Source organism: Paroedura picta, chromosome 4, assembly GCF_049243985.1.
Source record: "Paroedura picta isolate Pp20150507F chromosome 4, Ppicta_v3.0, whole genome shotgun sequence".
Classification (NCBI taxonomy): domain Eukaryota; kingdom Metazoa; phylum Chordata; class Lepidosauria; order Squamata; family Gekkonidae; genus Paroedura; species Paroedura picta.
In genome coordinates this window covers 108,724,084-108,751,210 of record NC_135372.1, presented here as the reverse complement: position 1 = coordinate 108,751,210, position 27,127 = coordinate 108,724,084, and the positions used below count along the sequence as shown (strand labels likewise).

At 41.7% G+C, this 27,127-nt stretch overlaps 1 protein-coding gene across 5 annotated transcripts in view; it reads right to left on the bottom strand.

Moving 5' to 3' along the window:
- MAGI3 (membrane associated guanylate kinase, WW and PDZ domain containing 3) overlaps positions 1-27,127 on the bottom strand; it is a 172,417-nt gene that overhangs the window by 117,295 nt on the left and 27,995 nt on the right. The gene's annotated exons all lie outside the window — the stretch shown is intronic.

The window sequence follows — 27,127 nt, the reverse complement described above, 5'->3', positions numbered from 1 at the left end:
CTGAACTGAAGGAGGTATACAGGCTAACAGGCTCACACTTTTTCAGGAATGCAAATGAGTGAATCACTCCAGATCCCAAGTACCATTCATTTGCTCTGTACACAATCCTTCATATGACTTCATTAATATTATATACTGAGAAACTCTGTGGAATGACCATAACTGAGCCTTTCAAAAAACTGATGCAACTTAGGATTTGTCTACGATATCACACTTAAAAGGACAGGAGGACTGAATTTATTTCTGAACACTGAACACTCTAGCATACAGTGTAGTCCTAAACAGAGTTTTACCCTACTCAGCTTATTAATTTAAATAGGCTAAGAAGGGATGCAACTCTGTTTAGGAGTGCACAGGTATATAGCTGCAGCAGGATCTGTAGCTTGCATGTAGCATTAGATCCCTATCTGATTTTTGCTCTGACCTGGATAGCCCAGGCTAGCCCAATCTTGTTATATCTCAGAAGCTAAGCAGGGTCAGCCCTGGCTAGTATTTAGATGGGAGACTGCCAAGGAATACCAGGGTCATGATGCAGAGACAGGCAATGGCAAGCCATCTCTGAATGTCTCTTCAAACTCTTGAAACCCTTGAAAACTCTATTGGGTCACCATAAATCAGCTGTGATTTGCTGGCAATTCCCACCCACAACATTTTGTTCTGACAGCTGTGCTTTTTCTGGTTCCTCAGCCAAATAAGACTAAAATGGTAAAATCTCAACAAAATAGTGGATTGCTCCCATCCTTACATCTAATTGGCAAGGGCTGGCTCTTGTGCAGATCAAAACATTGACACAATAGGGCCAACCCAGAGTTTGCAGAAAAATCTATGTCATTAAGGGAGTGGAATTAAAGTAACTCCACAAATATTAAGAACAATGTCTTCACATGTGCAGACATTGAAGAAGAAAGAGGCAAGCTCTGCAGATTTCAAAATGCATTTGGTTACAGCAACGAAAAATACTGTACAATGCTACCTGGGGTAGGTGAAGAGGGGAAATTAAGATGTTCCTTTCTCACACGCATCCTGGCAAGCACCCCTCATATTCTACACTGACTTATTCTGGTCAACTGTTGACATAATTGTCAAAGGTTCTGACAATCATCGGCTAAGCAGACATCAAAATTTAATCAAAACCACCTGCCACATTTTATCTGTTCTATCAAAGGAAGCCTTCAACTTTAAATACAGGCAACATCTCAGATTCCCATGTTTGTAGTAGATGGACTGAAGATGAAACTATTATCTAAACTGATGATATTGACATCTTGAAGCCTATGACTGTGTTCTGCAGTATATTCAAGGAGAAAACCAGTCCAAGGAAACATCATGCCCTTTTGATGAGCGTGGAGAAGTTCATTTTAATTTGGAGGTTTGGCCTGCACAAAACCTTTACACTTGGTTTTGAAAAGTTTTCCCCTCTCCTAGCATAGGATAGGCTAGGGGTGGGAAGTCAGTTCTTCTCCAATTCACCCAACAATACTTTAAAATGCTAACAGCCTTCCTAACTTGAGATTAAAAAAAATGGTCAGTGCTCTACTCCAGATGGAAGGTGATACTTAGAAGGGACACAGAGGTTTGAAGGCAAAGAAGAGCTGGAATGTATCTTCCTGGAAATTTCAGGAAATGTTTATGTGACCTAGAGAGGGTGGTCAAATAGAGACAACAAAATCCCTTGGAAGAGGAATGGTCTCTTGCTGCTGGAGGAAGAAGTTCTCAAACCTGAGCTCAGGAATGAAGGATACCATCATCAGGTAGAGCGAGAAAAGGCTGCCTGGACAAAGCCAAAAAAGTAATGGGAAGCTCTTCGGATAAGACCAACTACAGCATGAACAGAGTGAGGGGCAGCAGAACTGAGTTTACAGTGTTGTTTTTATTCCTTGCTCAGTTTGTTGCTGGGTTGAAAGTATGCGAGTAAACCTTTCACTTCTAATAAATTTTCACTCGTTCTGAATGCTGGTAGTTGTCCTCTAGAAGAAGAATTGGCTTTTATATGCCACTTTTCTCTGGGAGCCTCAAAGTAGGTTACAATCACCTTCCCTTTTGTCTCCCCACAACACCCCGTGAAGTAGGTGAGGCTGAGGGAGCCCTCATATTACAGCTCAGTCAAAACAGCTCCATCTTGGTGATGAGCCCAAGGTCACCCAGCTGGCTGCAAGTGGAGTAGCAAGGAAAGCCTAATAAATCCATCTCAAAAGGAGATTTAAATCACAAATTCAGAAGTTAAAGTCCTCCAACATCTAGTGTGTTATGTATTCATTTATATCTCCTTTTTATTTATTTGAAAGCCAGAAGCACTACATTCAACTTTAATGAACTTAAATACAGAACTTAATATAAGTCAATCAAATATAACCCATAAAAAGCTTCACTTTTGAAGGGAATGGAGTCATGGGTATCTAACATGAATGCAGAAATATCCTTGTTTCAGATTATAGATATCTGAATATGAACTAAAGCAGGTTTAAAAGGATCGGAAAAATATGCAAGATTTTAGTGGACTATTTTAGACAAAGATGTTGTAACTTGGTAAATGACTTAAGTACATAGTGAAAACCTGATACAACTGCTGTCAATTTCCCAAGGACATAAGAAATACAATACTACCAGATCAATGTCATTTATCAAAGCACTCTGTTTCAGACTGACCAACTGCTGGTATGGAAGCAGAGAAAGCTGCAAGAAGCCAGTAGCAGCCTATTATATAATGCCTTATTGTGCTACACATGAATAATATATTGATCCTTTCATTTTTGCAGTTGTTTGATGTCCTGCAGCAACATACAAGGAGACTGCAGTCCCCTCTTCTCTCATCTTGTTCTATTTTCAGTTTTACTTAAAAAAAAAGGTTCTAGCTGTTTATGTAAAACTTCCTACAATTTGAAGAACAAAACCATGGCAATGGCAAGGTTATTTCATAGGATCTCATAGGATTTCAGGGTATCTCATAGGATATTTCTTGCTCCCCCTTCCCTTAGCAGCCCTGTATGATCCCCTGAAAAACTGGGCTGCAATGAAGAAAGCAAATCAGACAAATTTACCCTGCCTTCCCTCTTTTACCAGCATGCATTCAACTTTTCTTTCCTGCTGCAAGGAGGTAACATGCTTCCCTCTATTACAGTAATTACACACACACACACAAAAGCCTAGATCAAGATTTGGGCCATAACAGTCCTAAGGGGGATGACACTGCTATTCAAAAGCACACTACACAATTGGATGGAAATAAGCAGTATACATTGGCAAGAATCTACACAACCCAATGTACAAATGAAGAATTTCAGTGAGTATCAGGTGAAGTTGCTAAATCCTTTGCATCACACACTATTCTACAGCCTCAATAAAAAGCATCTGACAGAAAAATGCATACCCCTTTAGATCTTGGCCATTGCCCTCAAGTAATCATCAAGTTCAGACCCTTACAGAAATATATCTATCAGGAATAATGAACTTTTCTCCTGAGATTTTATGAAATTGAGCAGGGATCTCCTGTATCTGTAATACTGATTAGTTCTCAGCCCTCATGATAGGGAAAATTATTTGTTAAATAAATATGTATTAAATAAAGTCCACTAATTCAACATATTAAAAACAACACATTTCTAACTGCACGTGACATCGACCAACAGAATGGACCAAATGCATTTTGACCCCAAGGGTTCGTCTTCAGTGGTCAAATTATTGTGAGGACTGCCAGGTGCTATTCCAATTAGTCATTCTAAGGTATCTGATTTGGAGCCTACCTTCTAAAATATGTACTTTCTGAGGCTCAGATTTTGCCCAGCTCTAAATGAAAAGTGCATTTCCACATGCGTCAAAAAAAAAAAAAAAGCCCCAAAATTTGGAAAGGTGATTCACATATTCTGCTGGTTTCTCAAAACAAAATAATACTTGAACAACCTGATTACCACAGGGTCTGATAATCACATTGCAGCTACAAGTTCCTGTGAAAGCCCCATTCTGAAACACTACAAATGCTGAATTCAGATGGGGATAATGAGGCATGGTTAGGAGGGACTTCCGATCCCCTTAGCTACTGTTTTCCTGACCCAAAATGATGCCAGGTGATGGTATTTGCTCCATGTGCATATTCCCAGAGGGACTTGAGGCTGCAGTATGGCTGTCAGTCCATGTGAGTTCACATTAAATATAGTGCCTAGCTTAAGCCTCAAAATTTAAAATTGTAATACAGCATTTAAGATATCCCCCCTCCAAAAATATTACATATAAATGTTAATTTTTTTAAAATGGGATACGTGTGTGTGTGTGTGTGAGAGAGAGAGAGACCGAAACTGAGGCCAACCGTTTATGCACTGGGAACTTAACTGCCCCAGCTCCCATGCAGGAGCACAGATCGGGGGTGGATGAGGTGCCCTGGGCCAAATGCTCCCTCATGTGGGTGCAGGAAGAGGTGGGGCAACCTGCTATGACTAAAACTCCAGCCTGCAGCCTGGCATGAAACCTCCAGTGTGTAAATGGTGTGTGAGAGAGAGATTCTTTCTGATCTCAATCAAAAGGCCCAAACTGACAAGACACAGCTGCCATATAGGGCTCTGCTTTAGTCCAAGACCAGTGTAAAGACAAGTTAACCCTTTCACTGCCACATCAGTTTTGGGATGACAAAGGAATAAAGGGATTGCGAAAATAAGATAGGGAGATGGCAATTAATTTTTTTTTGCTTCTGTGTTAATCTGAAAAGTGTGGGACATGCACTCATATCACAGCCCCTATTTTAAGGAAAGGAGACTGAAGTACTGAGCCAAATTGAGGTAAGCAGAGATATTTTAATATTCATTGCCTTAGGAAAACCTAGTTCAGTGAAAAAGGTGGTAGAGAAAGGTGGTTTGAAATAAAGGAACCATATTTTGTCCTCTCATTTCTATTGTTCCTGTTTACTTAATTTTTAAAGCTGTCCATTTTTATGTGTTTAGGCAAAGTTCACTCCTCCTTTGCATTTCAAACTCTTTTTCTTAACCACATTCAAAACAGAGTATGCACATGCATCCCCTAGTGCCTATATATATATATTAAAAAAGAATATTCAGTTCACACAAACCATTTTCTCTGACATGGATATCTCAAGAGAAGGAGCACTCTGCTCTCAAAAGACACTCTGACTGCAAATCACTTCAATCCCTTTTTATACCACAGTTTGAATTAATTCTCTGCATAATATGTTCCCCAAAGAGCAGAAATTTGTTACATATCCCATCACTACTGACCTACAGATCACATGAATTTTAAGGAAGAATTTTTAAAAAGGTGAAAATATGTTTATGTTTTTGATTGATCTAAAAAATAGTTGGTCAAATGAATGTGTTTGTCAAATGCTCTCAAAATATGGTAAATATTTTAAAGGATTAAAATTTAAGAAAGTCTCTAATCAAGGTCTGAGACTTACTGTAATAAACAAAACCCAAATTACCTGCTATTGTGAAAACAATTGATTGGATCCTATCAGTTCATGCAGTAAGTATGTATGTTTCCCTGGGTGCTAATGGAATATATCAGTAGGATACCACCTAATGAAATTAGCTTTCCAAGCAAAAAATGAATTATGACTTCTAACAATGTTCATTAGGGCCTGTATACGTCAGGGGTGGCCAAATTGTGGCTCTCCAGATGTCCCTGGAGATGTCCCCTGGGGGCTGATGGTAATTGTAGTCCATGGACATCAGTTTGGCTGTCTTTGGTATAGAACAGTGGTACGCAACCTTTTTCAGGCTGCGGACCGGTGGCAGCGGGGGGGCGATTGCCCAGCCGCGCACGCGTGTTTGCGGCCGCGCATGGCACAAGCGCACACACGCAACCCTGCGGAGGCAGGGAGCTGCGGCCCAGTGCCAGGGCCTTTGCGGCCCGGCGGTTGGGGACCACCAGTATAGAGGAAAAGGTTATGAGAACTGTTCTTGTTTGCCCTCTATCCTGGCACACCAGAAATAAGCTCAGAATTATGCATTTTAAGACACAGGCAATCATATTTTAAAATATGAAGAAGAAGAGTTGGTTGTCATATGCCCCTTTTCTCTAACCGAAGGAAGTTCAAAGCAGCTTACAGTCGCCTTTCCTCTCCCCACAACAGACACCCTGTGAGGTGGGTGAGGCTGAGAGAGCCCTGATATGACTGCTTGGTCAGAACAGTTTTTATCAGTGCCGTAGCGAGCCCAAGGTCACCCAGCATGGCAGATTAGAAGTCCGCACTCCTAACCACTACACCAAACTGGCTATTTTATTTTTAGAGGTGCAGCTCAGGCAATCCTGTTTAAGATTCCAACCTTTCAGAGGAGCTTTACAGATACATCACGTGCCAGCAGCATTCCCTAGTTCCAACACCAAGCCTCCAGCATTCCCTAGTTCCAACACCATTTGGTGGTGCCAAATAATGGCTTTACCACTGATGACTGCCGTTAGAGCACAGAAAAAGCATTATCTTGCTAGACTTGTTGATGCCTGCTAAAGGGTCAGGCGGCAACCAGTACTCACTCCTGGCATTATGCTGAGATGAAATTTAAGAGGGAAATTGTCACCTTACCTGTAGCATTCTTGGTTTATGAAACTATTTCACAGAGATCAAATAGAAAGACAGCTAGCGATATCTGACCACAGTATTGCCATAACTTGTGTTTCACATGTGAGTTTTTTACCTACCAGTGTTCTAACAATGTTTAAGATGGAAGATTGTCTAACATGATTGCTCTTTCCAGTTTCTATTATCTCTTGGCTCAACCAGGGACATACAGAACTTCAATGGTTTGGTTATAGATAGTGGGCTAAATAAAGCAATGTTCTAGTAGGGATTTCTTATATGATTGATAATGCTTATAAATGAGTCATTATTAATACAAATTGCACAAATGAATGGCACACTGATCCAAAGTACATGGCAATGGTGATGTAGTCACTTGTTAGCCTTGGACTTATGTACTTAATGTAGAGCTCACAAACTTCTGATACTAAAACCAAATAAAATGACTATAGAGAAACAATGACATATTATACGCAAGGGGGTATATGAACACTAAATTTAAAAACAGTGCACTAACTGTGGTTTGACTTTTTTGTTTCAGAGCTATAAATATATAAGTACCTAAAATAAAATCAAACAACCCTAGCTGATTATTAAAGCTGAGATGAGATGAGATGAAATAGAAGACCTGAATCTGTATGCTATTTATCTATTTTTGTCCTGTATGAATTTATTTATAATGCTAGAGGGTATTCTAAAAGAGATTGTCACAAAAATATAAATCCAAAGATAAGGAAACCCCAGCAAGTGTACCAATGGTATTCCATACCATTTTGCTCACCCTTTGGCTTAAAAGGTGGCCTACCCATGTGCCAGCCTATCATCCACAAAAACTATATCTTTGTCTGAGGAAGTGTGCATGCAGGCGAAAGGTCATGCCTTGAATAAATCTTTGTTGGTCTTAAAGGTCCCATTGGACTCAAATTTAATTATATCCTTGTCCAAACAAATACTTGTCATCTACCTCCAATCATCTGCTTGCTTTACTCTTCCACCATTATGCAGTGGTAGAAGTGTGAAGATTGGGAGGGGGTAAGGTTCAGAAAAATCCCCCCCCCCAAATATTTCTAACAGAAACTGGGAAATCTGAGGGCATGAAAAAAAATCAAAAGACCCTCATATGACATTTCTCTTTTGAAAGCTTGAAATGCTATAATCCCTCAAATGTACATTAAAGGTAAAGGTAAAGGTATCCCCTGTGCAAGCACCGAGTCATGTCTGACCCTTGGGGTGACGCCCTCTAGCGTTTTCATGGCAGACTCAATACGGGGTGGTTTGCCAGTGCCTTCCCCAGTCATTACCGTTTACCCCCCAGCAAGCTGGGTACTCATTTTACCGACCTCGGAAGGATGGAAGGCTGAGTCAACCTTGAGCCGGCTGCTGGGATTGAACTCCCAGCCTTATGGGCAAAGCTTTCAGACGGCTGCCTTACCACTCTGCGCCACAAGAGGCTTGTCAAAAATGTGTACATGTGTACAAAAATGTACATTATTGTGGTATTATTTTTCCAATTCATATTCAGGGACAATACGTAATGTCATTGGATTTTTTATAAAGCAAAGTGGCCATTATTCACAGTGATTGTTTCTGGTTGTGTAACTAACAACAGGACTACCGTATTTGCCGGCGTATAAGACGACCCCCCAACATTTCCACTCAAAATATAGAGTTTGTTACATTACATTACAGTACTATGGGCCACTATGGGCAGCTATGTCTATCCCAACTGAAGTGCACCCGGCGTATAGGACAACCCCCCCCCCCCCACTTGGAGGCATGTTTTTCAGGGGGCAGCAAATACGCCAGCAAATACTGTAATTATCATTACTTTCATCTTTTCCACTGCCACCTTAGTCTGTAAAATATCTGTAAACCGCTCCTGCAGAGTGGTATAAATAAAGCACTAAGGGGTAAAATAACAATTTTCTGCCCGGGGTCCCTTCACGCGGGGGAAAGGAGTAGGGATGCCGCGTCAAAGACTCTGCTCCTTTCCCGCCAGCCACGCAGCCAGCTTGGGCAAGGAAGAGGGCCGCAGGAAAGGAGCAGGGCTGCCGTGTCACAGACGCGGCGGCCCTGCTCCTTTCCCGCCCATGCACTGTTGCCCATGCCCGGCCTCCAGCCATGGGACCGCCACACCTGGCAAAGGCTTCACCGGGAAGGGGGCCTAGCGCCCATTTTATTTTAAAATAAAATGGGCTTTTCCCCTAATTATACTATAATGGAAACATGTTAAAAATAGTTCTTTGCTTAAATCACCAGATCAGAATATAAAGCCTCAATTTCCCCTAACCAAAATGACTAAATTAAGACTGTCATACTTTGGTCACATAACGAGAAGACTCATTGGAAAAGACAATAATACTAGGAAAAGATGAAGGCAATAAAAGGAAGATCCATCATGAGATGAGAGACATTTTTGAGTGACATACTATAAAATATAATTTTCCCCTGCACCATCATTTCAATTTTCTTCTTTTACCCAGAAAAGTTAAATATGTAGAACCTAGAAAAATAGCTGAGGGGCAACAGTAATATAAGCAGGTAAAAATACATAAAAATGAAGAAAGACAAGGGCAAATGTCTTGCTCCAGTTCCAATGTCCCCCTCTTCCCTTTAAACAGAATGGGACAAATGATGTCCTCTAAATTCTAAGTGGAAAGATGTTCCATTCTCCCCTCGAACTGCAGGACATAATATCGATGAATGGGATGCTACACAGTTTATCAGAATCTATTAACATAGTCTGGAGTGAACCTCAGCCCATTATACCCAAAAAAGAATGATGCTCACTAAATCCATTGTCTCTTAGTCTGGATTTATTAAAGCATCTTGGGACCATAAACCTCCTTATGGTTCTGTTACAGGCAAGACTGTAGTCCCTCAGAAGAGGACTCTGGAACATCAGAACAAAACTCTGGATGGGAACATGGTAAATTGACTGAAGAAGTGGTAGTTACTCCAGAACAAGCTAGTTTGCCTACTTTGCCACTATGATCTAATTTAATGTTTAATTTTATAATCTCATAGCTATACTATAGACAAGGCCAAAAATCTCTTCAGTTAGATGTAACTCAAAATGCTTGTATATTTTAATTGATGAAGATTCATAACAATTAAAAGTTCCAAAGAATGTAAAAGAAGTTTGAAGAAGCACTAGGGTAAGTTCATATGTTTATGAGTTTGTAAGTTAGTTCTATTGACCCTGGTATGACTAACACACTCAAATCTTTGCCTACACAGATGTTTGACTCAATGCTGCCAATATTCAGAAAATTCTTTATTTCCCCATACTGTGCTTATTGTGTTAAAGACATGCCTGACTGCCAAGAAACTGTTAACTAAGCAGTACAGGATTCATTGATAGTACACAGCTGGGTACTTTAGTCATGCAACATCTGTTTCCCCAACATTTCTTCTTTTTCTAAATCCATCACTAGTCTGAAAAAAGAGCCAAGAATTCTTAAGGAATGCAAATGTGAGACTTCAGCTCTTCTAACATTTCATGTCACTAGAACTACATTCTCTACTGGAAAATCAGAAGATAGCTAAGGTGTAGTAATTTTTTTAAGTCAATGGTGTGAAGTAGGTCTGAATAACCAAAGGCCAGTTCTCAAACCTCAAGGAACATTCCTGACCCAGGGGTCATCAACCTCCAGGTGCGGCCAGGAAACCTCCTGAAATTGGAGGCAATCTGCAGAGAACCTTTTGGTGTTCTCAGAGGGGATTGTGTGGAAATTTTATTTTTTATAAATTTCTTACTTTGAATGCTGAAAGATCGTTGTTCGTAACCATGATAAGCCCTACTCAAAGACATTATTGAAGGGGCACCAGGGGAAGGGTGGCATTTGTTAACTAGATTTCTAGATGCTCATGAGTGCTCAAGTGTCGTAAGTCATCCCTGTGAATGTTAGATGGAGCCTGTAAATGGCAACACAGAGTGCCAGCCTTTTTCATGGGAAATACTCTAAGAAACCAGCTGATGGCAGTGTAGATAACCATGAGGAACTTCTCCAGGAGGTTGGTGGGTTCTGAAGGATGGAAACACATGCCAGCTGCTGAGGGTATCAACCTCTCAGAGGGTATAAAGTGGGAAAACCACAGCATTATGCAACACAGTCCAGTTACTGAAAATGAGTTTTATTACTACTACCTTTCAGAGACATTCATTTATGCCAGGGCCTTAGACATTCCTCAGTGGATGTTGATGTATCTCAGAGATAGTTCACTGTTAAGGGATAAGGTCTTAAGACTTAAGGTCTTGGTAATCTAAGGCCATACGCAGTCTGGGCCCAGAGTACGTGATGGACCACCTCACTGTCTATACCTCCCAAAGAGCTCTAGGCTAAACCACTTCAAACTGGCTGGTGATCCCTGGCCTCAAATAAGCATGTCTGACCTTAACCAGGTCCCCACCTGGTGGAATGAACTCTCCGAAGAGATCAGGGCCCTACCTGAGCTACTGCAATTCTGCAGGGCCTGTAAAATGGAGTTCTTCCACCAGGCATTTGGTTGAGATCGACTGAACCCCCCCCCCCCATGAACTGATCCTTGACTTGACTAACCTATGAGATCCAAGTTGGAACTGTTGTAGGAACTTTGTTGCCATCTACTGAAACTACTATTACTGCTACTATTGTGTTATTTGAAGCGGTTGTACTGTACTTATCCCTACATTCTATGTAAACCACCCTGAGCCAGAAGGGAGGGTGGTATATAAATAAAATAAATAAATAGCTTTTCTTCTTGCATGAGATACCCAGAGCTTAGAAGTGTCACTCCATAAAGCTGGAGGGTAGGGAAAGCAGATGTACACGTAAGTGAGTGTGAAGGTAAATAAAACAGTAATTTGCATATTTTCAAAGGAGACAAGCAGTCAGCTATGAATTAACTACAATTGAAGCACCTTGTGGTACAAATCTTCCTTTGGGGATTGGATGTGAGTAAACAATCTGCCACTTTTTGCTTCTATGTCTCTACTTATTTACATCTATAGAAGTACAGCATAAGTTATAAAATTATTATAAGCCTTCTGCAGTCTTTTACCTGAAGAATCAAGCCTGGGCACCATTATCTCTAGGATTTCTTAGGAGGTACATCAGCATATGAAATCTTGAGTACAAAATGGAAAATTTGATCAAAATGATTAAAGTTGTCTTTTCTTGGTGATTTAAAAAACAATTCACGCAGTTAGATTGTGTGTGTGTGTGTGTGTGTGTGTGTGAGAGAGAGAGAGAGAGAGAGAGAGAAGCAAAACTGACAATTTTCCACTTAGGCACCAGCCCTGATCCATTATCTGTACATAACTGTATAAAAAGCGAATGGGAAGCACAGATTAAATATTAGCTGTTCAATTTTCATAAACGTTAATTGTTAATTTTCATCTCTGATAAACTAAGAGAACTGAATGGGACTAAGCAGAAATGGCTCATTTTTAAAAGAGATACATTTCTGGATATGGGTACAACCATTCACTTTAAAGAAAATTATTAAAATTAAAAATGTAAGGATACACAAATGGTCTGTGGTATTCAAACTATAGCTACTCAACTTTAAAAGTTTGGCATGGATTTTTCAGGTTATTAAGGTTAACAAAAATGACACAAAACAATGAGCAAGTTTTTAAACTGACCACAGCTCTTCATCAGGCTACATGTTTAATGTTTTCAGTTAAATGAGGAATGGTCTTGTTTATATTCTATGCAAGAAGCTGAGTGAGCATGCAGCTTTGAATTTCTGTGGCCTCAGAATGTAACACGTAGATTCTGGAAAGTAGCAGTAACACTTCTTCCCAAAATGCACTCGAAAGCTCACACCTTGAATAAATCTTTGTTGGTCTTTAAGGTGCCATTGGACTCAATTTTTCTTCCCAAAATGCAAGTGCTATAATCTGACAACAGCAGCTATTCAAAGGGGTATGTCTACTCAGCAACATCTCACAATGTGATTAAGATCATGTATAAAGATCACCTGAAGAAATCAGCTCTCCCCAACACCCCAATTTTTTAATTTTGTAACATCCAGTTACATGAAAAGTTTTGGTGAGCTCAAATGCTTGCAGAGTCATTCCCCAAAAGGGTTCAGTGTGGTTGCAATTTTTAAAAAATTGTACAGCTAGTTACAATTTTTTTAATTAATCTGATGTTAAAGTTGTTTTCACCCCCCCATCCCCATTCTCATTTTAAGCAGCCTAAAGATGCGCAAGTGTCTTTAATTTCCTTCACTGCCATTATATGGGAGAAGTTTCTCCCATCAACACCCTCTAGTAGCTTGTAAATGCTGTAAGAGAATTTGCTAATTCCTGTCAGTCTGCTCCATTAGGTATGCAGCTTCACTATATATTTCCTGAATCCAATTAATCATTCAGAACTTGAGTACTCTTAACTTAAAATTATCCTTTGTTTGAGAAGCTGAGATCTCAGAATGACATGATCTATTCTCCTCTAAGGAAGGCACTGACTGGCTGCATCAGATGGTGACTGCCCAGTTTCCAAATGAGTTCTATCGTCCCTCTTGGACTTCTTTTGTTCATAGATGGAAAGTCAAGTAATATTTTCCAGCTACAGCTGACCAGGATTATGATGAGGATTAAATGGAGGGGATGAGAACAATGTAAACTTTTTTTGGGTCCCCACTGTTGGATGGGACGGTTATAAAGCAGAAGGTAGTTAATACTTACCAAAAACTAAAAAGCCTTCCCACAAATATCTAATTCCCATGTTTTGGTTTTAAATGCACAACAGGACTCCTAGGGGTAAAAAAAAATGTTTCTACAAACCTGGAAGAACCATTTCTACCCATCTGCAGAAAAATCTGAAGAGACTGGTAGGTTCAACTCTCTGATCAAGAAGAGAGGGCATGAACACCTTTTTCCTAAGCAAGTTCTTATGTGTGAAGATGCAGAAACCAAAGATAATCCAGACAGACAAAGGAATCTAATTGGAAATATGTACTGACTTTCATAATTGCTGAGTCAGGAAACATAGGTCTAACATACAGTATACTGGCCTGAGCAGAAAGGAATATTTGTTATCCATGAAATGGTTTCTGCAAAAATGAGTTTTCCAAATATTGAGAGTAAGGTAAAGGTAAAGGTATCCCCTGTGCAAGCACCAAGTCATGTCTGACTCAGGGGGGGATGCCCTCCAGCATTTTCATGGCAGACTCAATACGGGGTGGTTTGTCAGTGCCTTCCCCAGTCATTACCGTTTACCCCACAGCAAGCTGGGTACTCTTTGAGAGTACCTGGGGGGAAATCAGAAGCTGTCTTTGATAAGGCTTCACCTAGTACAATCACTTAGAATCCATTGGGGGAAATTCCAATAGATTCCCTAGAAAAAAGTACACACTTCTAAAAGCAAACATGGGAATATATTAAAATTAAGTCTTATGTATAAGACTTTCAAGAATACTGAAGATTCAAGAAAGCAGGGTCCAATAGGGGTACTTAAAAAACCAGGCAAATATAGTCACACAAAAAGTATCTTATTTACTACAATTAGGGGACAAGCATGTTGTATTCAGGAATACATTGGGCACTAGATTGGGATGGAAGAACTCTCCCTCCCCCCCAGGACCTGGAAAGGCTACAAGCTGGAAGCCCCCTGGGAAGGGAACTCACTGGCGGGGGCAGTTCTCACGCAGCAGGGATCTGCAGCTTCTGAGCCTTGGAGGGAAGTGGAGGGAGGAGGGGATGGTCAGGGGTGGGGGTGGAAAGCGATTGGCTGGCCGCTGGACAGACAGGCAAACCAGTTGGAGGAGAAGGCACTCAGGGGCGGGAGAGCCACCCTGAGTGGGTGTTAAGCGCTGAGTGGCACTTAAGCCATGTGATATGCTCCTCCTCCAAGGCCTCAACAGAAATATATTATGTCGAACATATAATGGTCAATATAATCATCATAGGAAAAAGTGGCAAGCAATCCCCTTTACAAAATCAGCACTAAAATTATATTCTACTTTTCTAATTTTCAAGCCCACACACTTCAGCACAAAAGTTTTGTTGCATCTGAAAGACTAACAAGTGCAACCATAAGCTTCTAAACCTTTGTGCATGAAAGCTCCTGCCTAAATATTTGTTAGATTTAATATAGTAAAAAACTGTGACTTTTGTTTCAACATAGTTACCCCTTTCAAATATATGACCTATATATCTCATTATAACATACCATGTTGAAGACTGTTTTGAAACAGCTGCAACATGCATTGAAAGTACATTACCTGCAAGATTTGCATGAATCTACTTTTTTCCAACATACATTTATTTTTATAAGAAAGTGCGGTGGTGAAAGCCTTTGAATGATTATATACTCCCCTATGTTTTATGTAAACCACCCTGAGCCTTACGGGAAGGTAATATAGAAAAATAACAAACAAAGAAACACAAACAAACAAACAAATACTATTCATATTTTATATGACTAAAAATACTTTAGACTCAAATTCCTGTCCTTGGGAAACAATAAATGTAGCCTCTGTTAAAATGCCTGCTTTAAAGAACACAACTGGAAAGCAGTATGCCATACACTTTTCTGCGTGAGCCAACTCCACATACACAGCATGCAGTCCTTTAAATGCATCATAAGCAGGTTAAGTGACTCATCCATTAGTATCATCTTTAGCAGGATGACTTCTCTAATGCATATAACTTAACATCCGTTTGGGGATTCTGATTCAAAGTTCAGGCACACTAAATTCAAGGAGAACAATCAGTGTGTGCACTAACTGCACCGTTAATTGTTCATAAACACATTTTTGTTATAAAAATGTTGACTTCAGCAATGTTCCTAAGGAGGTTGAAGGAAGCTGTGATTTGGCCCTTATTGAAGAAACCATCTTTGAATCCACAGGACCTGGCCAGCTACCACCCTGTTTTGCACCTAGCATTTCATAGCGTTTCTGGGGAAGGCAGAAGAAGAAGAGTTGGTTCTTATATGCCACTTTTATCTACCTGAAGTCTCAAAGTTGGTTACATTCACCTTTCCTTTTCTCTCCTCACAACAGACACCCTGTGAGGCAGGTGAGGCTGAGAGAGCCCTGATATCACGGCTCAGTCAGAACAGCTTTATCAGTGCTGTGACGAGCCCAAGGTCACCCAGCTGGTTGCATATGGGGAAGCGGGGAATCAGTCCACACTCCTAACCACTATACCAAGCTGGCTCTGGTAGTTGAACAGGCAGCTGCAAACCAATTAAAAGCATGGCTAGAATGGGTTCTGAACCCATTCCAGTCCAGCTTCTGACCTGGCCATGGGGTGGAAATGCCTCTGGTCGCTCTGATAGATTGCTTCCAAATGCAACTAGGTTTAGGCAAATCGGTGCTTCTAGACCTCACAACCGTGTTCTTCTTATGGTTCTATACCTCACAGCAGTGTTCAGTCTTGTAGATCATGAGTTTCTGGCTCACCACCTCACCAATGTGGGGATATGAGGAACAATGGCTGGTCAGGGCCAGAGGACCGCTATTGGGGAAGAACAATCACACTGCTGCTAACTCCAATGTGGAAAACTGCATGTTGTGATTCTATTCCCAATATTATTCAAAATCTTTATGCACCCTCTTGGGTGTCACCAGGTGATTACACCCACCTCTACCAGTTGCTGAGTGGCAGGATGAATACTCCACCCGATCCCTTGGACTAGGGACTGTGATGGAGTGGCTCCAGCAAAGCTGCCTGAAGTGTAATCCCCTGATGATGGAGGTCTTGTGGTTGGGAAGGAAGGGACCAGAGGAGGAAGCATACCTCTCCCGTTTTGACGGGGTACAGCTGCAAGAGGCACAAACCATCAGGAATTTGGGGATGACCCTTGGTGCCTTACTAGGGAAGCACAGGTCACCTGGTGTATTTCCACCTTTGTCAAGTGAAGCTACTAGCACCCTACCTTGACTCTGAACCACAGTGATCCAAATGACGGTCACCTCCAGGCTAGATTACCATGACTACTTTGTGGGCCTGTCCTTGACTCTGACCTGGGAATGACAACTGATTCAGAATGCGCTCACCCAGATCTTTAAAAGAATCCTATGCTGAGCTTATGCCATCTGAGACCCACATATCTCTGAGACTGCCTCTCCAAAGAGCACTTTGCTGTGCTGGTTCCAACTTGTTGGTGTTCCCTGTCCCCAGAGAAGTGTGCCTGGCCCTGCCCTTCAACCCGGTGGAATGAGCTGCCAGCAGAGATCCAGGCCCTTTAGGAATTGTCAAATTTCCCAAGGACCTGTAAAACAACATTCTTGTACCAGGCATATGGTTGTGGCCAAGACTAACACTTATTGACATTTGAATTGGGGCCCCTGCTCTCTACCTTCTCTCCATCCAAGCCTGGGTTTTAAACTCCTTTGATTCATCTGTCCCCAGGTTTTAATAACTGAGCTTGTTTTTCTTTTAACTGATTGTTTAAAATATAACTGTTTTTATATTTTATGTACTGAATTTTAATTAATTGTTGTCAGCTGCCATCAGACTGCTACCAGAGAGGGGCAGCCTAAAAATATAATATAATAAATAAAATAAACCAAAGTTAAGCCTTGGGACCCTATCTGGATGGAAAGATGGCATAAAAATGTTGTAAAATAATTCTTTTTTTGCTGCCTGGACACTAATTGTTTAGCTATGGTTTTATCATATGATATATTGTAAGCTGCCCTGAGCCCTAGGGGAAGGGTGGCATGTAAGTTTGAAAATAAATAAATGTCACACAGAGAACATATTTTACACTGCAGCCCTGCAAGTTTGAGGAACAATAAATGAATTCATCAGTGTAAAGCACTTAAAATAGTAATTAAACCTTTTCCAGCATACTAATCTTTATTTTTGAAAATTACTTACCAATTCCTTGGTCTAAGCAAAAAAAATTAATTGGATCAAATACTCCTTTATTTATACTCTTGCATATCTTTCATACGCTAGTATTACATATTTAAGACATCTGCACCTTAGAATCTACATCAGTCAGTTTCCAAGGAAAGCTATTTTGCAAGCTAGAGATAAAATCAAACCAATATATAAGCCTAGCACACACTCACACGGTAGCTCTTGCTCCAGGACTTGTTTACCACTATAACTCTGCTGTTTGCAGGGCAAGAAAAGAACTGAGCAATTTTTCTGCTACTCACCAGCAAAAGCAAATTATCATTTGTTAAATGTAAATGTTACTCAAGCACCTCAGTTGCAAGTATTTATTTACAACATGCCGTAAACAATGTTGAGAGTGGACTATAAAGGAACATTTAAAGGAACTTTAAAAGCAAGAGGATATAGACAGCACAATTCTATTCTTTCATAGAAATACCTTCCTGGACTGTTCTATTACACCACAATTCCAATGCTTTTTTCAAAGTGGCCCCATTAATGTGTTTTGTACAATCTGTGAAACAACAGATGCCGTTTTTTTAGCACTTATCTTCATCAAACTAGCACCACAGCACACAAAAGCAGATTATGATTTTGAAATAATGATCAATATTAAGATACTTTAAACACATACTAATCCTGTATCACTCATGAAAGAAAGCCTATTAGCCATAATTTTTTTGCCTGGATGTCAAAGATCTATAATAGGCCTTATCTTTAATTTCATAGTTTATGAAATCATGGAATGGAATCAACTTATTTTGTATGCCCTGATTTCTGCGCTACTAAATTGAATGAAATTATTCACCTTTATGGCTCTGTTGTATGTTTTCTTCCTTCTATATTATATATTTATTGCTGTTAATAAACAGCTTTAAAGGGGGATTGTATAGATTTTTGGAAGGGAAGTCTATCAGTGGTTACTAGCCATGGTGACTGGAGGGAACTTCCACATTCACAGGCACTAAACCTCTGAAATCAAGAGCCAGGAGGCAACATTGGGGGAAGGCCTCAGCTTCTATGCCCTGTTGTTGGCCATCCAGAGGAACTGTTTGGTTGCTCTGTGAGACAGGATGTTGGACTAGATTCAAGATGAAGAGCTATTTTTTTATACCCAACTTTTCACTGCCCAAAAGTCCCAAATATTTTCCCCTTCTTCTCCCCACAACAGACACCCTGTGATGTAGGAGGGGCTGAGAGAACTCTGTGACTAGCCCAAGATCACTCAGTTGGCTGCATGTGCAGGAATGCGGAATTAAACCTGGTTCTCCAGATTAGAGTCTGCCACTCTTTAACCATCAAACCATGCTGGCTCTCTGGACCACTGGTCTGATTTCCACATGGCTCTTCTTATCTCTTGAACTCTGGTGGGTCACTGCTGCCACCATCAATTTAACAAATGCATGGAGGGCCAAGACAAAAGGAACAACTTTGAACTGTATTGAACTTTACAATAAACAAACCATGGATAATACTGATACCATGGGCAGATTAGTACAGGCAGGTATGCCTCAGTTTGACCTAAGTAAACCATGAAGTTCTGAGACTGAAATGCCTGAATGATAGCCTTCAATTTTTGAACAAATGAGAAGGTTGATGTTTATTGCTAGCCATCTTGTTTTTATTGTTAGATGTTATATTGTTATATTTTTAAGGGTACTGTTAGGGGATTTTTATTGTGTAACTCCTGTAAACCGCCGCAAGATATTCATGAGCAGCAGTATATAAATATAATTATAAATAACTTGAACCTCTGTGTACTTGCCAAACTGATTGACAAATTCAAGTCCCAGGATGGCTCTCCACTCTTCTTCCTTTATGGAGACTAGTTTCAGAATAACAGGCAAGCAGGAAACCCTCCTGCTTGAAAATAAATTTGCTCTGCTTGTCCTTGGTAGTGGCCTTCAGTCACCACACCACATTTCAGAGTCTTGTTCTGAGACCACACAATCCGCTTCTGAGGGACTACAGTTTGACATATAATGGTACCATGAAAAGGAAGGAGTCCTTACAAGCTGCCTTTATAGGCCAGGTCCCTCTTATATGAGACCCAGCAAAGAGGGTAAATGTCAGGGGAATTTCAGCCAGGCTCCTGGGCCCTGTTTTGGCCATAGATTTATCTATTGTTTGGAGCCATTTTGAGATTTCAGAAAGTCCCCCCTTACCTTCAAAGTCTTGAAAGGGAAAGATTAGAAATGCAAATCTCTGACTAACCTCTGCAGCTTCAGGTTATGTCTGCTGCTTCTGCATCCCCTTAAATGGCCATTTGGAGACCACTGTTTATTTGGCACCAATTTCTAAGCCACTGAAATGTGTGCCATGAATTCTCAGTGTGCTGGAGCCTTCGCATGTGTGAAGTAGATGACCATGGAGTTTGATGTCTGCCCACCTATGAGGAAAGGGTTTCCACATGCTCATTTGATGAGGCTGCAGCCACCAAGTCCTCTCTGGAGCATGCATCAGTTCAGCTGGGCAGGTGCTAGGAAAACCAACTGCTGGTAGATTGGAAAGGGCCCCTTTCTTTAATGAAGGTGAAAAATGGGTAGATTTGAAGATAATAAAGGAGTCTGTGATCTGGAGCCCTGATGGCAAAGGATTAATATTTTATAGCTTCCTTCTAAGTGCTCACCAGTAAGGAAAAAAAGGAAAAAAAAGAAAAAAGCTGAAAGGGCCTGGCAGGCAGCTCCTGTAAGTAGGAGGCAGAGGTCTGCAATCACCTTCCTGCCCTCACTAGGAGTAATGGAAGCACCCATTCATCAAAATCATGTCCTTGGTTCTAGGAGAGAAAGCATACATTTCCCCAGGGTTTAAGGCCACCATGGATGTGCACTTTTGCAACCTCAAGAATCAGGGATTCTGGGAAGAGGTAACCCTATGTTTTAGATATATATATTTTCAACACAAAAAGTGGTAATTTTGAAGAGATTTTTTTGCTTAGCAATACATGAATCTTCCCCCTAAGGATTCAAGTTTTTTGAGAGCTGCACAACTATGGAATTTAAGAATATTCCCCAGCATTTACTGTCCACTGATGCTAAGAATACGTCAGCAGCTCAAATACTTACTAGGCTGCTCACAAGACAGCAAAAAAAAAATCAGTCTGATCCAAAAGATAGTCAAATGGAGGAGCCTATTTATTTAAAACATTTTTATCATGCATACCTCCTAGAACTCACAGTGCTAACAAGCAGTAAGTTGAAAAACAAACTTGATGTGACATAATAAACCAAACAAATCTTAACATAAACACAGCAGGATATAAGGCTAGTCTACCATTTTTAGGAATGAGGAAAACAAGCTCATCCACCACCTGCATTTTAGCCAGCTATTCACAAAGTATTGGCCATATCAGAGAGACCTATTGCCCTTGGATAGACAATAAAAATAACACTTCATTTGTAGCCTTTTTTAGGAAATGAGACTTAAGGTGGATAATAAAATATGAAAAGTAGTTTAGTCAGACAGCAAAGATCTCCAATAAATAATGCAGTAGGACTAGATTTACTGGACTGGAAAACCAATTCAAACTGAAACCAGTCTAAAGCATGATATACCATAATGCACAAGAGGGGATGTCAAAGGTAGGGGACACTGTAGTAAAACGGGAGTCAGTATGTACAAAACAGACTATATCAGTATATCCTTGTACTGTTCCATTATACTGCCATTCTAATCCTCTTATAAAAATACTCTCCACAACATTTCCTGTTTTGCACGTTTTGCAAAATGACAGAAATGTGGTGGCCTTCCTGATCACTTCAAACAGGCTGTTTCAAAAGGTGGGAATCACTACAGAGAATGCACATGAGCAAGTTGCCAATTTTACCCATTAGCACAGTGGAACCTTGAAATTGCTTTCCTCAGATGAGAAGCTGTCTTGGGGGTAGCATATCAGGAGAGGTAGCCTTGTAAGTGGATTTACGGCCATTACAGGCTTTGTGGGTGAAAAACAACTTTGAATTCAACCTAGCAATTGACTGGCAACCAATATAGTACCTGCAGAATGGGTACAATATGCATATTCCACTTCCGACTCAATAAAAGCTGGGCTGCATTCTATAACTGGAGTGTAAGTCATCTTTAAGGACAGACCAATACCCCAGATCTTGAAGCAACCATGGTTTCACAAGGCCAGATCAGCCAAGTAGGGGGCCATCTTCTGAGCTAAGTAAAGCTGAAGAAGTACCCTTATTGGCACTTTCATCTGCTTGTTTTTCCAGCAATAATGCTGAATCCAAAATAATCCCTAGGCTCTTAACTGAGCTAGCAAGTGTCAACAGGGTCCCATCTAAAGTGGAAAGCACAATATCCTTCAGATCATTAGCCTTCCCAGTTAACATTATATCCATCTTGTCAGGATCTGGATTCAGAAAGTTATGTCTTAGCCAAGGAATCACAGCAATCAAACACTTCAGAATGTAAAATAAAGAAGGCAATAGGCCCACTGTTGGATGAAGATGGAGAAACTCTAACGGAGGATGCAGAGAAAGCAGAAAGGCTCAGCGCCTATTTTACATCTATTTTCCCCCCACAGGTCAAAGGGTTTAGGCACATCTAGAGTTGGCAGTAGCCAAGGGATAGTGTCTGGGTGGCAGGTTGACATGGACAAGGAGGTTGTCGAGAGGCATTTAGCTGCACTGGATGAGTTCAAAACCCCTGGGCTGGATGAAATGCACCCAAGAGTGCTTAAAGAACTTTCCGGAGAACTTGCAGAACCCTTGTCCATCATCTACAGTACCTCTTTAAGGACTGGAGATGTTCCAGAGGACTGGAAGAGAGCAAACGTTATTCCGATGACCCAGGAAACTATAGACCAGTGAGTCTGACCTCTGTTGTGGGGAAGATAATGGAACAGATATTAAAGGGAGCAATCTGCAAACATCTGGAGGACAATTTGGTGATCCAAGGAAGTCAGCATGGATGAGCTCCCCCTCACTGGAAGTCTTCAAGCAAAGGTTGGATACACACTTTTCTTGAATGCTTTAGGATGCTTTGGGCTGATCCTGCATTGAGCAGGGGGTTGGACTAGATGGTCTGTGTGACCCCTTCCAACTCTATGATTCTTCTGATTCAATGATTCTAACCTTTAAAGCAGCATTAAGTAATTACAATAAAGAGATTTCACAAAATCACCAGCATATTGGTGACCAGCTACTACAAACCCATGAATATTTTCCCCGAAAGGCTTTACATAGGGATTGAATAGCAAGGAGGATAGGACTGAGCCTTGAGGAACCCCACAAAATTGCCTGAAAAGAATTGGCATGTAGGAGTATATCAGGACATGTGGTTCAAAATGTTTTAAAGGCAACAAACATACTTTCAATTGGGCCTGCAAGTAAAGAGATAACAAATACAGCTTATAGAGCACTGGAGTTATGTTGCAAGTGGCTGACCCAAGGCATGACTCTTGCAGCGGCACTGAAATTCCCAAAATGTATTCAAAGGATACCACATGTCAATCAACTTAGGGAACTCCATTCTGATCCACGATATCACAACCTTTAGATCAGTGGTCCCCAACCTTTTTATCACCGGGGACCGGTGAGCCAGCGGCAGAGCAGCCTCCGAGGCAGCAGCCAGGAAGGAGGACGAGGAGGAGCCACATCCCAGTACCGACTGATCCACGAACCGATCCCAATCCCCGGACTGGAGATTAGGGACCACTGTTTTAGATTACACTTCAAAGTTCACCATGGTATGATTTCACACTCATCTTTAACCGCTCCTGTGGAGTGGATTAAATAAAGCCCTAAGGGCTATTAGGGAGGAGTTAGGGCGGGCTCTGTCCGTGATAAAAACACGCTCCTGCATGCATGCCCGGATCCACGAGCATGCGTCCTTCGCCTCCCGATGACTCGCCCCATCCCCCCAGCCCACCCTGCGCCGCTACCTCCATTTGCACGACTGCCTGCCGCCCAATACTACGCCGCCTCCTCCTTCCAATGCACTCCAAATCCCATTCTCACTACGCCCAACCTCTGCCCATTTTTATAAATGGGCTTTATTCCCTAGTAATTGCTATAATGCATAGAAAGAACTCCATGGTAGAAAGAAAGCTTAATTTTCATGCATCGCCGTGTCTACATAACATATTTAGTGCCATGGTTACAACTAGCACGGGACTTATAGCATACTCGTCCTCAGAGGATCAGCAGCTCATGAACAACTTTTTTTACATTTCAAATCTATTGGAGCTGGGGGAAATTTGGTATTCCTTCAAAATCTCAGGTCCAAATACTGGTAGGGTATAATAATCCATGATTTTTCAGTAATCCTGAATTTTATGGGGGCCAAGGGGAATAAAACTTTCTAAAAAGCCAGGCCACTCCTGGGGTTGGCTTAGTTTCTGCAGCATAGAAACTATGAAACTGTTTTTATGCAGAAGCAGTTTAAAAGGACCCCCCCTCCAGGATCTGTGTGCAGCAGGGAGAGGCCTTTTAAATGCATATAGATCCGGTTTGGAGGCCTTCTGTGGTGGCAGAGTTTAAACTAGGGTTGGCCGCTTCGGAAGTGGCTGTTCGCTCCCGCCGCAGCTAGCGCCGCGAGGGGGGAGGCTCGGGCATTGGCGCGTACACACACTTGCCTCCCCTCCCCCCTCGCGGCATGGCGCTGGCCACAGCGGGAGCAAATGGCTGCTTCAGGCGCCAAAGCGCCCAATCTTAGTTTAAACCACGGCACTGCAAGAAGCTGTCCCTAGGTACTATGCATGGCAAGGAGGTCTCTCCGTGTAGCACCCCAACCTGGCTCACAGGCCTTCTGATGTGGCAGGGTTTAAACTCTACTACAGCAGAAGCTGTCCCCACGATCTGTGTGCAGCAGGAAAACCTCCCACTGCTGCACAAAGACCTGAAAGGATCAGCTGGGGCAGCAGGAGCTGAGAGCACCACATGCCCCCCCCCCCAGCTGAACAGTATAGCTGACTATTCCCATATAAAAGTTGAAAAAAACTGGGCTTGGCTCAATTCTGCTTTTATTCTGGCTCAGCTATACTAGCAGTTGATCAGATCAGAGAATCTGTAATCAGCTTAAAGAATACCCAACAAATCTTGGTACAGTGTTTTCCAGGCTCAGTTTAGCCAAATGCACACCCCTACATCAGACTCAGAAGCATCCTGCAGATGGTATTTATCTCAACTTGCATCCTACTTCAATTAGAGGTGCAATTATTGATGTGGCTGATGTTTCTACTTATTCTGACAGAATCCTTTCAGCTGGTACATGATCCCTACACACATTTGCTTGACTGCACCCCACCCTGGTTAACAGAATCTGCCAAATTCAATGAATCAGCCATTGCTTTGTTGGGAGAAAGTGAGAAAGAGGTGAGCCAAAGAGAGGGGAATGCTACTTAGTAAAGAAACGCTTCTGGGCCCTATGAAACTGAAGACCTATTGCTGTGGTGTCTTAAAGCTATCCTTCCCCAGCAAGTTATGCAGGTCCAGTTGTAGAAGTCTCCAGATAAAATTATTACAAAGTTTCTTCTGGATTCTAACATGGGTTTGGAACTGTCTTGGCAAATGACCTATACCATGCTGAGCTCCTTTAGTAGATGCAGGTCCAGGGCGTGCTGCTTTATTGTTTGTTTTCTCACGGGGCAGGGGGGGAATCATGTCAGGAGACTACTACACTTGGAACAGATTTTGCTCCTGGAGGAAGATTACAAAGTGTCAAAACCTCAAGGCCTGAGAAGTGCTGTGTGGCTACATTGTCAGAAAGGCATGCAAGACCAGGTTTTTCCAGTCACTCTGCCCAGAATTAGGGGTGGGCATCCCAAACTTTAAAAACCAAAAATATGCATGAAAATCACTCTTTCAGCTTGTTACCATGTTTTCTTGAACGATAAACATAAATTTAGGGTTCCTGGGCTCTATACCCCCCCTCAATGTGGTTTTTCATGTTTACACTATACTCTCATCATTTCCCAGGAAATGGCATTTCTCCCTTCCAATAGGATCTTTTAAAGGGATCAGGAGAGCACTTCCAGCCAACTGCTACTGGGGACAAGTACCAGAGAAGGAATCTGAAGGCCTGCAGCTGCTGCTGTGAGCAGCATGATTTTTTCCTCAGATGAATGAGATCCCTTTCATCACAAGTTCCTCCCATAGCAGTAATAATAGCAACAACAATAACCAGAGACTTGAGGCTGTGGTGTGGTGGCTAAGGCAGCCTGAAGCTGAATCCAGACAAGATAGAGGAAATGCTGATAGAAAAGGCTGAAATTCTGGAGGGATTTGATCCACTTGTCCTAGATGGAGTTGCATTGGCTTTTTCAAAGCAGACTGAGAGTTTGGGGGTGCTCACGGACCCTACGCTGCTCTATGGAATACAGGGTGGCATAGTGTCCAGAAGCACCTTCTATCAGCTGCATCTGATTCATCAGTTCTCTTGTTACCTTGATTCTACTAATCTGGCCAATCTCTATCCATGCTTCTATAACTTCACAGATGGATTCATGCAATGAAGTATAGGTAGGACTACCTTCAAAGACCACCCAGAAACTACAACTATTGTCAGGGGTTAGCTGCTAGGAACATAGGTTGTCCATTTTGAAAGAGTTCGGTTGGTTGACAGTCTGTTCCCCAGTTCAATTTAAGGTGCTGGTTATGACCTTTAAAGCTCTTCATGACCTGGGGCCCATATATCTGAAGAACTATCTCCCACTATACATCCCTGCACAGCTAATACAGTCAATCAGGCAGCCATCTATTGGCTATCCCACCACCCAATTGATATTGACCAGAGCCTAGGCCTTTTGGTGTAGTGGTTAGGAGTGTGGACTTCTAATCTGGCATGCCAGGTTCGATTCTGCACTCCCCCACGTGCAGCCAGCTCCCCCACATGCAGCTTGGGCTCGCCACGGCACTGATAAAACTGTTCTGACCAAGCAGTGATATCAGGGCTCTCTCAGCCTCACCCACCTCACAGGGTGTCTGTTGTGGGGAGAGGAAAGGGGACTGTAAGCCACTGTAAGCCTCCTTTGGGTAGAGAAAAGCAGTGCATAAGAACCACGTCTTCTTCTTCACTATTATTTATTTATATGATTTTTATACCATCCTCCTGATAGCCTGGCTCAGGGCAGTGTACAACAATATGGATATATACAATCATTTAAAATATTAAATTAAATTGCAATTTAAAACTGTTACAATGATTAAGAACTAATACCGGCATTCAAGTTTACAGTGTCTGCTTCAGCAGACCAATTTTCAGAGCCCTTCTAGTTCCACCAAAGTCAAGACTACATTCTGAGCATCTTATAATGGATAAAAAGGTAAAGGTAAAGATATCCCCTGTGCAAGCACCGGGTCATGTCTGACTGTTGGGGTGACGCCCTCTAGCGTTTTCATGGCAGACTCAAGGTTTGCCAGTGCCTTCCCCAGTCATTACCGTTTACCCCCCAGCAAGCTGGGTACTCATTTTATCGACCTCGGAAGGATGGAAGGCTGAGTCAACCTTGAGCCGGCTGCTGGGATTGAACTCCCAGCCTCATGGGCAGAGCTTTCAGACAACATTTCTGCTGCCTTACCACTCTGCGCCACAAGAGGCTCTTTTATAATGGATAGTGGATAGTAAAATAGACAGAAAAGACAAATGGGTGAGGCCAGCTAGATGTTAACATATCACCAACTCCAACCAAAATCCTGTGGAAGAGCTGTGTCTTGCAGGCCCTGTGGAATTGCACTAACTCTGGCAGAGCCTGGATGTGTTCTGGGAGCTCATTCCACCAAAAAATGTCCTGGCACTGGGGCTGGTGACAA